This window comes from Nymphalis io, chromosome 17 (genome assembly GCF_905147045.1).
Source record: "Nymphalis io chromosome 17, ilAglIoxx1.1, whole genome shotgun sequence".
NCBI classification, from domain to species: Eukaryota; Metazoa; Arthropoda; class Insecta; order Lepidoptera; family Nymphalidae; genus Nymphalis; species Nymphalis io.
The window spans coordinates 989,786-1,005,013 of NC_065904.1; the positions used below are offsets into that span (position 1 = coordinate 989,786).

Genomic DNA, 15,228 nt, shown 5'->3' on the forward strand with positions numbered 1-15,228 from the left:
CGCGTGATATTGGGCAATAATATTAGATTGTAATTATAAATAAAGATATATTCTAGTTAACTAATTATATACACTTTAATTTAACTTCTAAAATTCCGATAATTCTGACATTTGAAACGTAATTTTTGACACATCTATGATAATGATATCACGTTGATTATATGTCAAAGTTTATTTGTTTTTAATCCTCCTGTGGTTGCATTAGGCTATATGTTGGGACTAAAACTTCTAGTAATAAGCTAGTTAACTTCAGGTAATCGACAAATATATTTAAAGATATCCAACCCTTTTGTACCCTATTCTGTAGAAAGTTTTTTTTGTTTGAGGTCGCGCTATGTCTTGCTCTAAATAAATGGATAGTCAGTCTAAAGGTCGCATAGCATTAGTCTAATGAAAATGGTTTTCAATTCAGATCCAAAGCTTTTATGTTCCACAGGCGCAGTTTATTTAATTTATGATTATTTCAATTATACGGTAATGAGGGATGATACGATTCCGTTAAAGGTTTGTTCTATTTCGGTCCTGTTATTTAAAAATGGAATCATTTTCAAATTAGGAATTTCTTATGATTTATCAAGCATATGACAAAGATTTAAATATTGGAATAGATTATGTTGAATCTTTCAGGATTCTTTTAAATATACATTTACGTGTATATAGAAAACATGCAGGCACATTAAATAACATACAAGACACGCGCAATACGTCTGTGTCTCGACTATCTGAAAAAAAAAAATTATTACAAATATTTTATTTTTTTTATATGCCCCGGGATGGCAAATGACTCTACTCCACCTGATGGTAAGTGGTAGTAGAGTCCAAACGCGACGACGGCCAGTACAGTCGGGAAGAATGTTCTGTACAAGCCGTCCCCGCCTTGCCGGCCCGCAAGATGCCTCTTCACGCCTCGTTTGAAGGAACCCGGGTTGTAAGAGGAGGGGAACACGTGAGCTGGAAATACTATGTTCGAAGTTCGTCGACAAGTTTTATTAAACATCATAATTGTCATTATTTATCGAAGCTGAAAGCATGATAGCTCGCCCGGTGTCACAATCAATATTTTTTCGCAATTTTTTCGCCTCTTCACCAATAGTATTTTTTACACAATTAATCTTTTCAATAAATATGTCACGTGCACACAGATTCGTTACTTTTATCGTCTCCGTCATTTGTCAATGTGTGCGGCAGCGCTGAGGACATAATAAAAATATTAAACGTAAACAATGTCGAAATAAATACAGAAATATGCGCTATTTACATAATTACTGTATAATGTATGGGTATTCGTTATCTGAAATAAATAAATTAACAATATATATCACAATCAAGGTCCAATCAACGAATATTAAATTAAAACCCCGGGCAATCACCACTGAGTGAGATTTCATGTGCTTAATTTGTTATTATAACTCATCTCGTGCTTTATGGCGAAGGAAAACACCGTGCGGTAACCTGTATATGTCTAATTTCACTGAAATTCTGCCACATGTGTAATCAACCAACCCGCATTGGAGCAGCTTGGTAGAATAAGCTTCATACCTTCTTTAAAAAGTGACAAGTGACATTTACAGGCTGTTACTATACTATAATATTTTAAATATATGTGTGTGCATGTATGTAGTAGATACATATAAATATTCACACAAAGTAAATAACACACATATTTTTTTATATACAAATGTACGTATGTTGGTCCAATGTTTAAATGACTGTGCAACTGTAGTAACGATGTTTACTAATCCTAATGAGATTTAATGTTAATTGCCCAAAAAAAACTTTTAATTTAAGGTCGTATCACATGACCAATTAGGTATTTAACTTTCAGATAAATAAAAATAATAAATAAAGATAGTTTATCCAAATTAAGTTCGTTTTTATTCAATAAAGAAAATCACTTATCGATTGTTGCAAAATGAACACCGGTTTGGAAAGAAATACTTAAATAAACATTAACAAGAGTAAGCGATTGAAGCAACTTGCAACTTGCAACTCAGGACACGGAAGAGATCCGAAACTGCGACAAAATATAAATAAATAATTCAGTAAACACTAAGAAGAGTACGCGCTTAAAGCGCTTAAAGCTCAAGACACGTGACAGATATTAAAGCTTTACGTCAAAAATATTTTATTAAATTATAAAATGTTATATTATTATTAATAATAAATACACATACAAATAATTAATGGTAAGGCTTTGTGCAAGCTCGTCTGGGTAGGTAGCATCCACTCGTCAGATATTCTACCGCAAAACTTGGTATTGTTGTGTTTTGGTTTGAAGGGTGAGTGAGCCAGTGTAATTACAGGCACAAGAGAGGCACATCTTAGTTCCTAAGGTTGGTGGCACATTGGCAATGTAACCGATGTAACCGATGGTTAATATTTCTTACAGTGCTAATGTCTATGGGCGTTGGTTACCACTCATCATCAGGTGGCCCATATGCTCGTCCGCCTACCTATTATATATAAAAAATCACTTGATAAAAATCTTACATATACCAAATATCTTACATATAGAAACGATAGACAAAATCGTCGAATACCACAAAAAAATTAATTTTCCACATCAAATGGAACTAACAGTGGCAACAGTGCTAAGTAGAATGAAGCTCATTGTGGAGGCCATCTTAAAATTGAATTCTTTTCTTTTTTTCCACTGTGAAGTAAATTTAGTATTGGTATTAGGTTTCCAGACCGTTAGCGCTCGCTGTTTAATATTTCACCGAGTCAGTGATTAAGGTTGGGATTTCGAGTTAAGTAAATTTGTTTGCGTCATTGCTTAAGCTATTTATGTTCTAGAAGTTTCTTTATTTGTCTAGAAGAGTTATACTTTTTCGTTTTGAAGCCCGTTTGGATCATTTTTGGCCGCGATTTTTTGTTAACAAAAAAAACAACATCTCCTAATATATATATAAGGAGGATAGATGTCTTTATCCCTAAAACAGGTTTGTTAAAATAGACGGTCTCTAATTTCAAACCGCCATTTTGTTGGTAGACTTAAAGGTAAACAAACGTTGAAAACGCAGTCTTTTTCGTAGCACACTGTAACAAATTTTCATTTGAAAATATCACATATACATATATTGTATATGTTGTATTTAAATCGTAAAAAATACAATTCAATATGTCTGTCTGTAATCTGATACTAAATCAGTAAATTCAATCTCGTTAAAATAAATATGTTCGACAAATTAAAATATTCAAATTTTATTACCTTTATAACGTACACCTTTCACTTTATATATTTCACGTATGTATACGTTTAATGTGTTTGCATTTGTAATTCATCTCGTGCTGGATAAAAACATCGTAAAGAAATTTGAATCTGTAACAATTGCTACAACTTTACTGGTGGTAGGGCTTTGTGCAAGCTCATCTGGGTAGGTACCACCCACTCATCTGATATTCTACCGAAAAACAGCAGTACTTGGTATTGCTATGTTCCAGTTTGAAGGGTGAGTGAGCAAATGTAATTACAGGCTCAAGGGACATAAAATCTTAGGTCCCAAGGTTGGTGGCGCATTGACTATGTAAGCGATGGTTGACATTTCTTACAATGCCAATGTCTAAGGCCGTTGGTGACCATTTACCATCAGGTGGCCCATATGCTCGTCCGCCTTCCTATTCTATATAAAAAAAAACGGTGACAGAGTTGCGTGGTGGAGTAAGGTTTTAAGGAGGAGAGGAAGTCTTAAGCCAACAATAGGACATTTATAAATTGTTGCTTTTCATGTTTAAATATTTTAGCGCTCGATACACGCTAGCTGTCAGATGACGTTAGCTTAAGGTTTCGAGCGTAAGACTTGTTATAGTGCATTAATGTGTGCGTGAATACATGAACTCACATGTTTATTATCTTTACCATAAGAGTCAGTTAAGTTGTCAGCGGTGATTACGCTGTTATTTAGGGAATAAGTACTTTTGTATTATATAGTAGCCAAAAATCTGTAACAATTAAATTTGTCAATGTTCTTTCAGATAATTTTTCACAAGATTCTTCGTTTAGGTCTCTAAAGCATTTTAGTAGAAACTGTATGGAATCTTTAATTATTAAGTCAACTTATTTTAAATTAAATTCCTCCCTGAGAAATGACCTTTGCTATTTTTAATTACCCGTTAATTGAGTGTCATTTAACTTGAAGCAGATCTAATTAAAATGATGACAGGAATTATTATAAGCAGCTAGAATATAAATGACGTAGTCATTCCAGAGAAAATAAGATGTTTTAAAGTTTGGAGATATTATGTCACAAGACTAGTCTTGATTAACTTGAGAAGCTTAAACATATAGCATGCTATTTATTGTTACTTCATACATATATATATATATATATATATATATATATATACTACATATTATAAAACAAAGTGTCCCCGCCGTGTCTGTCTGCACGTGTTAAACTCAAAAACCACTGAACTTATTTTAATTCGGTTTTCACAAATGAACGGAGTGGTTCATGAGAAAGGTTTAAGCGATTAATTCATCAGGGTTTTGTGTAAATTGACTGAAATATGACGATGATTGTTAAAGATGTCGGATAAAGACATGCCAACTGCGAGTTGTACTGGCGTACGTAGCGTAAACCAAAATATATAATATTATATTTTATGATATAAATGTTGTATGGAGATCTGTGTGAAGCCAAGGACGGTTAGTTCTTAATGAATAATAATAACGCCTAAATTAATCAACTTTCCACTTTTAATTAGTACAGGAAGAAGGTAGTTAGGTCACCAACGTCCATAGATATTGGCATTGTAAGAAATGTTAACCATCGCTTACATCGCCAATGCGCCACCAACCTTGGGGACTAAGATGTTATGTCACGTATGCCTGTAATTACACTGGTTCACTTACTCTTCAAGTCGGAACACAACAATACCAAGTACTGCTGTTTTCGATACAAAATCTGATGAGTGCGTGGTACCTATCCAGACGAGCTTACACAAAGCTCTTCCATCAGTAATTATTATAAATATAATAATATATTATTGTATTGGAATAAACAGGTAAGTAGATGATTAAGCGTCTTTAAATGTACTACTGTTGGGATAACGCTTACTCTACTTTGAGGAGAAGATTTTTGAGCTTTTTTCACTTCAGATTAATGGATACAGAACTGGCTGATTTCATCATCCGATGCAGAATCCCTCACAATATTTTCCCTTCACCAATGAGCATGAGGTAAAATATAAACACAAATGGAAGTCATGACTCGCAATCTGCGATTCAAATATTCTAGCCAGATATGTGAGTTTTTGTATAGTTAGTTTTAATAAAAAAAAATAATCTCGTTTGAAGTACTAAATTAAATGTAAACGAATCAGACATAAACTGTACTCTGTCAGGTCACTTACACATGACTGTCTCGATTACTTGATTGCCGATTAAAGTTTTGTTTTAAATTATGAGTTTATTAGGTCTCACGAAATAAATCTGTTTTGAATTACGGCAGATGTTTAAAATACTAGCTGATAGCCATGCGTTGCAATGCCTGTTTAAATTTATTTTGTGAACAATTATCTAATATAACTTGCGTTTGATTTATTGTATGTTGTTGGCTAAATTATCATGCTATATCAGAAATTTTAATAATTACTGGGTCAATGTAGACCTGCCTGCTGTACAAAACACAGGTACGGTCTTGCGTGGAATATTGCTCGCACCTTTGGGATGGCTCCGCTAAGTACCTACTTGAGGCCTTGGACCGGTTGCAGCAACGTGTTGTACGCATTATTGGCGACGTAAAGGTCACAAACACCCTTGAACCTTTACAATTGCGTCGCGAGATAGCAGCACTGAGCGCTTTCTATCGACTGTATCACGGCGAGTGCTCTGAGGAATTATTCTGTCTAATTCCTGCTTCCCCCTTCCTTCTTAAGTCCACGCGAGCTGGTTCTCGATGTCACCGCCTAACTGTGACATCAATTCCATCGCGCACAAAGAAATTTGGCAACTCCTTTCTGTGTCGCACTACCAAAAGATGGAATTCCTTACCAGCTCACGTGTTCCCCTCCTCTTACAACCCGGGTTCCTTCAAACGAGGCGTGAAGAGGCATCTTGCGGGCCGACAAGGCGGGGACGGCTAGTACAGAACATTCTTTCCGACTGTACTGGCCGTCGTCGCGTTTGGACTCTACTACCACTTACCATCAGGTGGAGTAGAGTCATTTGCCCTACTGGCGAATATAAAAAAAAAAATGTAGACCTCGGAAATTCAGGCCTAAATTAGCGACGCGGCAGTTACAGTTAAGATTGACGTAGAGGAAATGCCCGGGTAAAGAGAAAACCCTCGTTGCCGGTGTCCGGACTGGAGCCCAATTCTATTAACAAATTGTCACTTTATCGCAATCGAATCGAAACGTAATCGTACCCGTTTAGCCGTTTTCCTATTCTACTAACACGATTTATGTCAGTTAGGAAGAGCCCCACACACACGAAAGTTCCAATAACTGTACAAATTCAATAAAATCGGATTAACTATTTTATTATTATATGAAATGCAATATAAATTAATTTTTCTATATATTCTTTTAATCAGTAGGCAAACATTAATCTATAGTCTATACCATTTGTACGGCGAATGAATTCAATTCAATTCAATGAATAACTGTTATTTTTACCTGCTAGTTTAATTATATAATTAAACTAAAAGCTTGTAACACAAAATATTAAGTGTGTAAAACTTTCTTAATTTCGAAGGTATTAAAATTCAAACATTCTTCTCCGTCTTAACAGTTTTATTATTTTAATATAACTCAATATTATCCACAGTGGTAATACAATTTGTTTTACAACTCAAAAATTACCGTTCCTCTTTTTAAAAAAAAAAAAACAATGCGAGCCTCTTGCTAGTACTCAACTGACTAATCATAATATAATATTTTTCGGAACCGGTAGTCAAAATAGAGCTACTAAATAATAAAAGTACGGAATATTTAAATATACAATATAAAAAATAAACAAGCAAAAATCACGTTTTGTAGTAAATATGACAATAATATAAATTATAACTTATTAAATTCTTTTCATAATGCAGACTTATTTTAATGGGCACGGCTATTCTTTACAAAATGCTCAATAGTTATTTGAAATTACAGTATGATTATTTTATCAAGCTAACAAGTGTTACAAACAATTATTTATTTCATATGTTTAGTTTTGTAACATAATTTTTTTCTTGTGGTAATAAAGTGATAACATAAGTAGCATATGCACGTTTAACCTCTTAAGGCATTTCATTCAATGTTCATGTAGATCCGGATAGAACCAGATCCGTTACACGTCATCAACGATCGTCGAAATTAATGCTGTTTTACATCCTCGAGCCACTACCTCAAGTTTACTTAACCGAGAGTTAGGGTATCCGGATAACTCCTTGATACAGTGAGGGTAAACACTAGATTCAGGAAACTGGGAGATAACACGGACTTAGTGCCTAAGTTACATTGTTTGAACACAATGCGTTATATTTTCAGACACTAGTGTTCCTTGCATCGAGTTTTGGAAAGTTTGCCATTCAAGAGATTATGTATAACTTTTAACTTAATTATTACTTAGCTAAGAGAACCTCGTGTATATAACACGTAGGTCTTAACTGAGTAAGGTTCCGTAAGTTGTTCTTCTTTCGCTCGTAATAATAATTTATCTGGAAAAGATTGCTGTAGTAGCCGCATTTGCACATTGAGATGCAAAATAACGTGCCCGTCGATCTCCTACAAGTTTTTGTGGGGCGAATATGAACAGGAGTTATATAATTATTGATAATTAAGCACCGTAAAAGCCTACTTCTCTGCGTTATCAATTCGAAGCTTTCATTTTCCTCATTTCTCACGAGCACAGACATGGCGTGGTAACCTTCCGGCGTCAGTTTGTCCTGAGCATTATGGTTAGAGTATCTTCAAGGCGAGAATGAATAGGCATCTTGATATACCCTTTCTTTCTATGATAGCATCAGTACTTGCTAATAGGCCTATTGTCCATTAAAAAAATTATGATGATTACCAAAGCTCGTCTGGGTAGGTACCACCCACTCATCAGATATTCTACCGCAAAACAGCAATACTTGATATTGTTGTGTTCCGGTTTGAAGGGTGAGTGAGCCAGTGTAATTACAGGCACAAGGGATATAAAATCTTAGTTCCCAAGGTTGGTGGCGCATTGGCTATAAGCGATGGTTGACATTTCTTACAATGCCAATGTCTAAGGGCGTTTGGTGACCACTTACCATCAGGTGGCCCATATGCTCGTCCACCTTCCTATTCTATATAAAAAAAGCATAGAAGAATAAGCTCTATCTTTCTTTTCTTAATAGTTATTTATTTTTCGCCATCTCTTCTTATAACAGCAGATGAATAATATTTGTTATCGCTGTTTTTGACTTCACACTGATAAGATTTTATCGGTTAACGGGAAGAGATATCTCCGCCTGTCACCAACGTCACTGCTAATGTGATTTTAAGGAACGTTAATGTCTAAGATAATTGATGACTATTTTATTTTTTATTGTTGGCGTGTCAGCATACTTTGTCCGCGCTGTGTGTTCTTGCAGATAAACTTTACTTTCTTTCTTCGTTTATTTAACTTACGTAGACCATTTGCTCGGAGTTCTTTTCGCTGATAATCCATTAAAAATATTTGAAGTATTCTTGAAGGTATATAAACGCACACCCGTATGAAAAACACTTTAAATATTTAAATATGTGAAAGTTCGGGATCTTGGATTTTTTTTAGAATTTATAGAATTAGAATTTCAAAAATCTTTTGTTAAAACTGCTTAAGGAGTTTAGGATCAAAGTCAGTAACTTCCACGTACTTGGTAAGCCAATGTAAACATAAAGTTATGAATTAAAGAAAAATATAATAAGATGATAATTTGATTATAAACTCACGCCCTGTTACGTCTTATTTATAGACAATATACATTTAAAAAAAAAAACATATAAATATTAGCTATTGAAGGCTTAATGTATATATTATTAAAAGTATATATTGTTGCTTTCCATTATGGATACACAGAAAATGTTTAAATCATTTAAAGCCTTCTTTAAAAACGTGGTTTAGCGCGTTATTAGTTAAACGATGCTGTCTTCTTCTTTCGAATGTCAAAGTAACAATGACAGAAAGAGAAAAATCTGTGTTTAACTAAACAGCCGCAACACAACGCTTATAAGACTGTAAGTGAATAAAATACACAAAAATCCACCTGTACCCAAATTATTTCGAATTTAATTAATTCAAGGGGCGTGAAAAAGTTTGTAAGCTTTGTGATAACATATTCTTAGCGTGTTTCCTTATCTGTGATACTCAAATCTGAGTCAGTTAGTATATCCCATCAGTATATAGATATTCCTTCACCGTAAAGATATCGTGACCGACAAACATCGTGAGGAAACCTGCATGTGTCTAATTTCACTGAAATTCTGCCACATGTGAATTCTACCAACTCGCATTGGAGCAGCGTGGTGGAATAAGCTCCAAACCTTCTCCTCAAAAAGAGGAGAGGAGGCCTTTAGCCCAGCAGTGGGACATTCACAGGCTGTTACGGGATTACGGGATATAGATATTAGAATAATAACTAATAATCTGTTCCTGAATGGTATTCTAATTATTATCAGGCTATTTGCACTGTTAATGCGTGCCATAAATAACTAAGATTTCATCGAGAATTTTGTTTGAAGTTGATTCAAAGGAAAATGTTTCATCTCAAATATACGAGTAAGTAACAGAAGTGAAATTCAGAAGTGTTTGACAAATTTACCGGAAAATATGTATTCCTGTGTACAAAGTAATTTAACTATTGCAAGCTGTTGCTAAGTCGTTCACTTTCTGAGAAATAAATCAATCTATCGATAATAAAAAAAAAAAAATAATTGTTCTATTCATTTATTTTTACAACTATGCAATTGAATTAAATTACACTTATAAAATAAAAAATACAATTATAATACTAACATTACACTCAACTTATGTTAATAAAGGTTTCCATCCGATTGTGATCAAACGTCGGCGAGCTGTTCTGCTAACGCCCAATGTCTTAAAAACTTGTTCTTAAAAAGCAAGTTTTTGTTTTGTATGTTTTTCCTTCAATATAAACATTCTATGTATGTCCTTATTGTACCAGCGAAGCGGGAGGGGTAGCTAGTAATCAATAAATGTTTTATTGAACTCGCCTCGAACAGTTTTAATAACAAATCATCAAAAGAATTTACCGACAAACGTTTGTAATTGAAAAGTGACGTGTCTTGTTTATTTCTGGATGTATACGAAATGTATATTTCCTTTTTTTATAACAAATAAAGACTTGTTATTTCGATTTATAAATTTTATTTGATAAACAAATTAAATAATATTTATTTAATGGTCGCCTGTTAGTTTCTGTGGCTTTCACAATTGTGATACAATATAATATGTAAAAACTGATTTGTCTTATTAAAATATAGTATTTTATCATTATAATTAAATATATAGCAACCAAGTATATAGCATACGCGCCACACACACAAGAGAGCGTTATGCCGTGTGATGTCACGGTATACGAGTCCGTTTTTCTTTACTTTTACTGGTGGTAGAGCTTTGTGCAAGCTCGTCTGGGTAGGTACCACCCACTCATCAGATATTCTACCGCAAAACAGCAGTACTTGGTATTTTTGTGTTCCGGTTTGAAGGGTGAGTGAGCCAGTGTAATTACAGGCACAAGGGACATAACATCTTAGTTCCCAACGTTGGTGGCGCATTGGTGATGTAAGCAATGGTGAACATTTCTTACAATGCCAATGTCTATGGGCGTTGGTGACCACTCACCATCAGGTGGCCCATATGCTCGTCTGCCTTCCTATTCTATAAAAAAAAACCTTCAATGTGCATCAATAACCACAGCAAAATTGATTTATGTGATTATTCGAACGATTTATATATTTTATTTAACTGATATCCAGTATATATTAATATATAATATTTTAATGTACAAGGAATTGTTATTCTGTTTTATACAGACCATTGTAAGAAATAATATTCAATAAAAGTTCTGAAATTCAATTTAAATCTCTTCATCTGTTCACTGTCGTTTTGGATGCTGTAAAAAATCAAATTATGCTCAAACACAGAACAGAGAATGTTAGAAAGGATGTAAGTATTGGTCCTTAAAAATATTTATTCATTATACTAAATGATTTTAGATTGTATAACACTAATATTTTACAGTTCACATAAGTTTGTATATTTATATAAAAGTCATTCTTAGACTTTTTTAAGTGCTTATTCAATTGTTATTATTTTTTTATTTTAAATAGTATAGTCTCGAACAATTTTCATATTTTTATATACGTGGATAAATGAAGTATTTTTTATATTAGAAATAATTTAGTGATGTTTCATTAGCATAGTGATCAATCTGTTCGTCGAAAACATCGACCTGTTTATTCTTTTTAGATTGTATTATGAAATGTTCAGAAACGTAGCAACGCCTCCATTCATACTATCATTCGACAATAGCATTTACAAAACAGTATGCTTTATTTTAAAATAATTTGAAAATATATAAGTTCTTGAACTGAATTAAAGTATTGTTCAGTATAGTATATAAAAAATATCATATTTAATCGTGACGCTCCAGCAGTGCTATTTTGTAAGAACTCACTTCATTACTCACCCGTGAAATGTTGACAACGGATTTATGGTGATATACTATTTTAATTTGTGTATTCTTGAAATGTTATCATTATTATGATCAAAATCGCATATCACTTTCTAAATTTCACGACCGTTTTCCGCGATGAGTTTTTTTTTTGCTCTGAGGAATTATTCTCTCTAATTCCTGCTTCCCCCTTCCTTCTTAAGTCCACGCGATCTGGTTCTCGATGTCACCGCCTAACTGTGACATCAATTCCATCGCGCACAAAGAAATTTGGCAACTCCTTTCTTTGTCGCACTACCAAAAAATGGAATTCCTTACCAGCTCACGTGTTCCCCTCCTCTTACAACCCAGGTTCCTTCAAACAAGGCGTGAAGAGGCATCTTTCGGGCCGGCAAGGCGGTGACGGCTAGTACAGAACATTCTTCCCGACTGTACTGGCCGTCGTCGCGTTTGGACTCTACTACCACTTACTATCAGGTGGAGTAGAGTCATTTGCCATCCCGGACATATAAAAAAGAAATAAAAAAAAATTATTCTTACAGTTGCGACTCTTAAATAGATCAAATTTCTTCTGTGCCATTTCGATAATTCTATTATCTTTTAACATAAATACATTCGTCCGTAACATGTTTAGGGAAATAATATGTTCGATACCGGGGAGCAGATATTGTTTGTTGAGGAAAATAAGGAAATTAAGTTAGCGACAATAAGGAAATACGTTTTATGAGTCGTGAAATTCTAAATAATCTAATTACGTTTACCTTTAAATGTAATGTTATTTTATTTCGACAAAAACTCTCACAAATACTTGAAGTTGATTCTACTCTTGTTTTATATAGAATAGGAAGGCGGACGTGCATATGGGCCACCTGATGGTAAGTGGTCACCAACGTCCATAAACATTGGCATTGTAAGAAATGTTAACTATCGCTTATTTCACCCAACAACTAAGATGTTATGTCCCTTATGCCTGTAATTACTCTCACCCTTCAAACCGGAATACAACAATACCAAGTACTGCTGTTTTGCGGTAGAATTCTACCAATAGTTAACAAGCGATAGTTAACATTTCTTACATTGCCAATGTCTATGGGCTCATTTGCTCGTGAAATGAAAAAATGCAAGATCGTTTAAAAGATTAGCAATTTTGCTCGATACCACCTTAAGATTCACGTATTCTGGCTTCAGGTAAGGGTTAATAAGGTGAGTCAGATTAAAAACTTAGTGACTTACCTTAGAGTCATGACCTTTTTATTTAATTGTTACTTCTTTGAGTACAACTTGTGTGTGTGTTTTGGGTGCAATTAAAGTAAAATTTCAAGGTCGATTTAAGTGGGACGTTTCACTGTATAACGTTAATTAAGCAAAAAGGTTTTACTTACTGAGTTGAAAACTAATAGTTAATTTTTAATGCGAGGCAAAGGATTTCCTTTTCCATTACGGAAAAGGATTCGTTCATCGCCTAACACCACAAGTTGTTACAGCTCTTAGAGTTACTTTTTTTTTTTTATTTAATGTTACTTATGATAAATAGAGCATTGTTTTTATTTTTAAATACATTTCTTTACAATTACTCGTCTAACTGTTCTAGCATGATATTTGTTCATGATGAGTGTGCTACCAACCTTGGTAGCTAAGCTGTATGTCTTTTGTGCCTGGCTCACTTACCCTCTAAACCGGTATACAACAATAGTAAATATTGCTGTTTGGTAATATCTGATGAGTGGGTGGTACCTACACAGATGGGCTTGCAAAAATACCACCAAGTTAATGTACCAGCAAGTTCTATCAATAATTTGATTTTCTTATACCCTTTCTTCTGCTTTGCACAGATAAAACTATGAAGACATATAAAGCTTTACTTATAAACCTTGCATGGATGGTGAATAGTTAAAGAATACTTTATCTCCTTCATTCGAATGTCAAATCAATAATGACAGAAAGAGATAAATCTGTATTTAGCTAAATAGCCTAAGTGACTGAGGTGACACGATTTTAACCGATCTAATCGATAAATATTATCGCTATGTTAGTCAGATAATTTTCTCAAATCATTTATTTATTATATTTATATAAAATATAACGAAACACGTTTCGCGAATCAATCTATGTATTGGAATAATAAATAGTTTCTGAGATAAGCGTGGACATGCAAACATGTTTTTTTTTAATGTAAAATTGGGGCAAACGGGCAAGAGGCTCACCTGATGGTAAGCGACTACCACCTCCCATGGACCCCGGTCATATCGGAGGGCAGGTGCGTTGGCGGCCTTTAATACATGCGGCGCGACTTTGACTTATATATATGTTTATTATTTAGGATTCCTTAGGGTTCATGGTTGCTTCGTACCAAATTATATCAAATTCGGTTCAGTAGTTTAGCAGTGAAAACGTAACAAGCAGACAGACTTTCGCATTTATAATATTAGTATTAATATGTAGTAGGTATGTATGTGGGTCAATTTTAATGAACTAATTAAGTTGAAATTTTTTACAACCTTTTGTTAAAACTGTATAACAAAAACGGGTTAGTATAATGAATACTTTTATTTTCGTATGTTAATAAAGAACACGTTAAATTTTATTACATAGCTTAAAATAATATTTCTGTGTTACATAATTAAAAATAGAGCATTGTTATTATATAATTATAAAAATATTTAATTATAATTTTACGCGTAAGATAATGTGAATATTTAGGGTGACGATTTTTTTTTTGCGTTCTAAGTAGACAGTTGGGCAAAAGGGCCACCTGATGTTAAAAGTCAATACCGCCAAACATTGGCGATGTATGAAATACTAACCATTACTTTCAACGAAGATTATGTCCCTTGTGCCTGGCTCAATCATCCTTAAAACAGGAACGCAACATTACTAAGTACTGCTGTTTAGCAGCAGAATATCTGATGAGTGGGTGGTACAAAAACCTATTACCAAGTGAAAATTGAATTCAGTAATTACGAATATATAGCATTTATAGAAGAGTTACAGTAATTGAAAAAATCGAGTGAAATGATGTACACTGTACTAAGATCTTCTGGATTTACAAAATCGAATCAAATTAAAATTGTTGTATTCAAATACTTTTAGGAGTACTTATGAATCGTCAAGCTCACAACAACATCTCTCCTTACCGAAGCCGAAGCCGCGGACAAATCGCGGGTGATGCCGCGGGCGTAATCTAATAATGTTATACGTATTAATCTCAACTCTCCTTCATAAAAAGCCGAGACGTGCAATAAACCGCATTGGAGCAGCGAATAAGCAACAAACCTTCTCAAAAAAGAAGAGGACGCATTAGCCCAGCAGTGTGACATTCACAGACTGTTACTTTACTTTTTATTAATATTATCCAAGCGTTCGAATCCGGGATGGATAGTTAGTTGTAAATAAAATAGGGTTATAAGTTTCATATATCTCGACTCGACTCTGTAACAACAAAGATTTTCATGTTAAGGTTTGTCGAAATAAATTCAGTTATTAAAGTTTATTGAGATGTTGTAACGATATTTTTCTTGAATTTTTTCGTACCGCCTATATACACGAGTTATGGTAAATATTATTACTTATTTATTACTATTACTGCGTGGAATTC

General features: G+C 33.9%; 1 long non-coding RNA gene across 1 annotated transcript; it reads right to left on the reverse strand.

Moving 5' to 3' along the window:
• Nucleotides 1-10,074: 10,074 nt before the first annotated feature.
• On the reverse strand, nucleotides 10,075-12,079 carry LOC126775057 (uncharacterized). Its single transcript, XR_007669859.1, has 3 exons — nucleotides 11,952-12,079; nucleotides 10,995-11,072; nucleotides 10,075-10,138 (listed from the first exon to the last, which is right to left on the reverse strand). It is a non-coding gene; the product is annotated as an uncharacterized LOC126775057 (long non-coding RNA).
• Nucleotides 12,080-15,228: the final 3,149 nt, after the last annotated feature.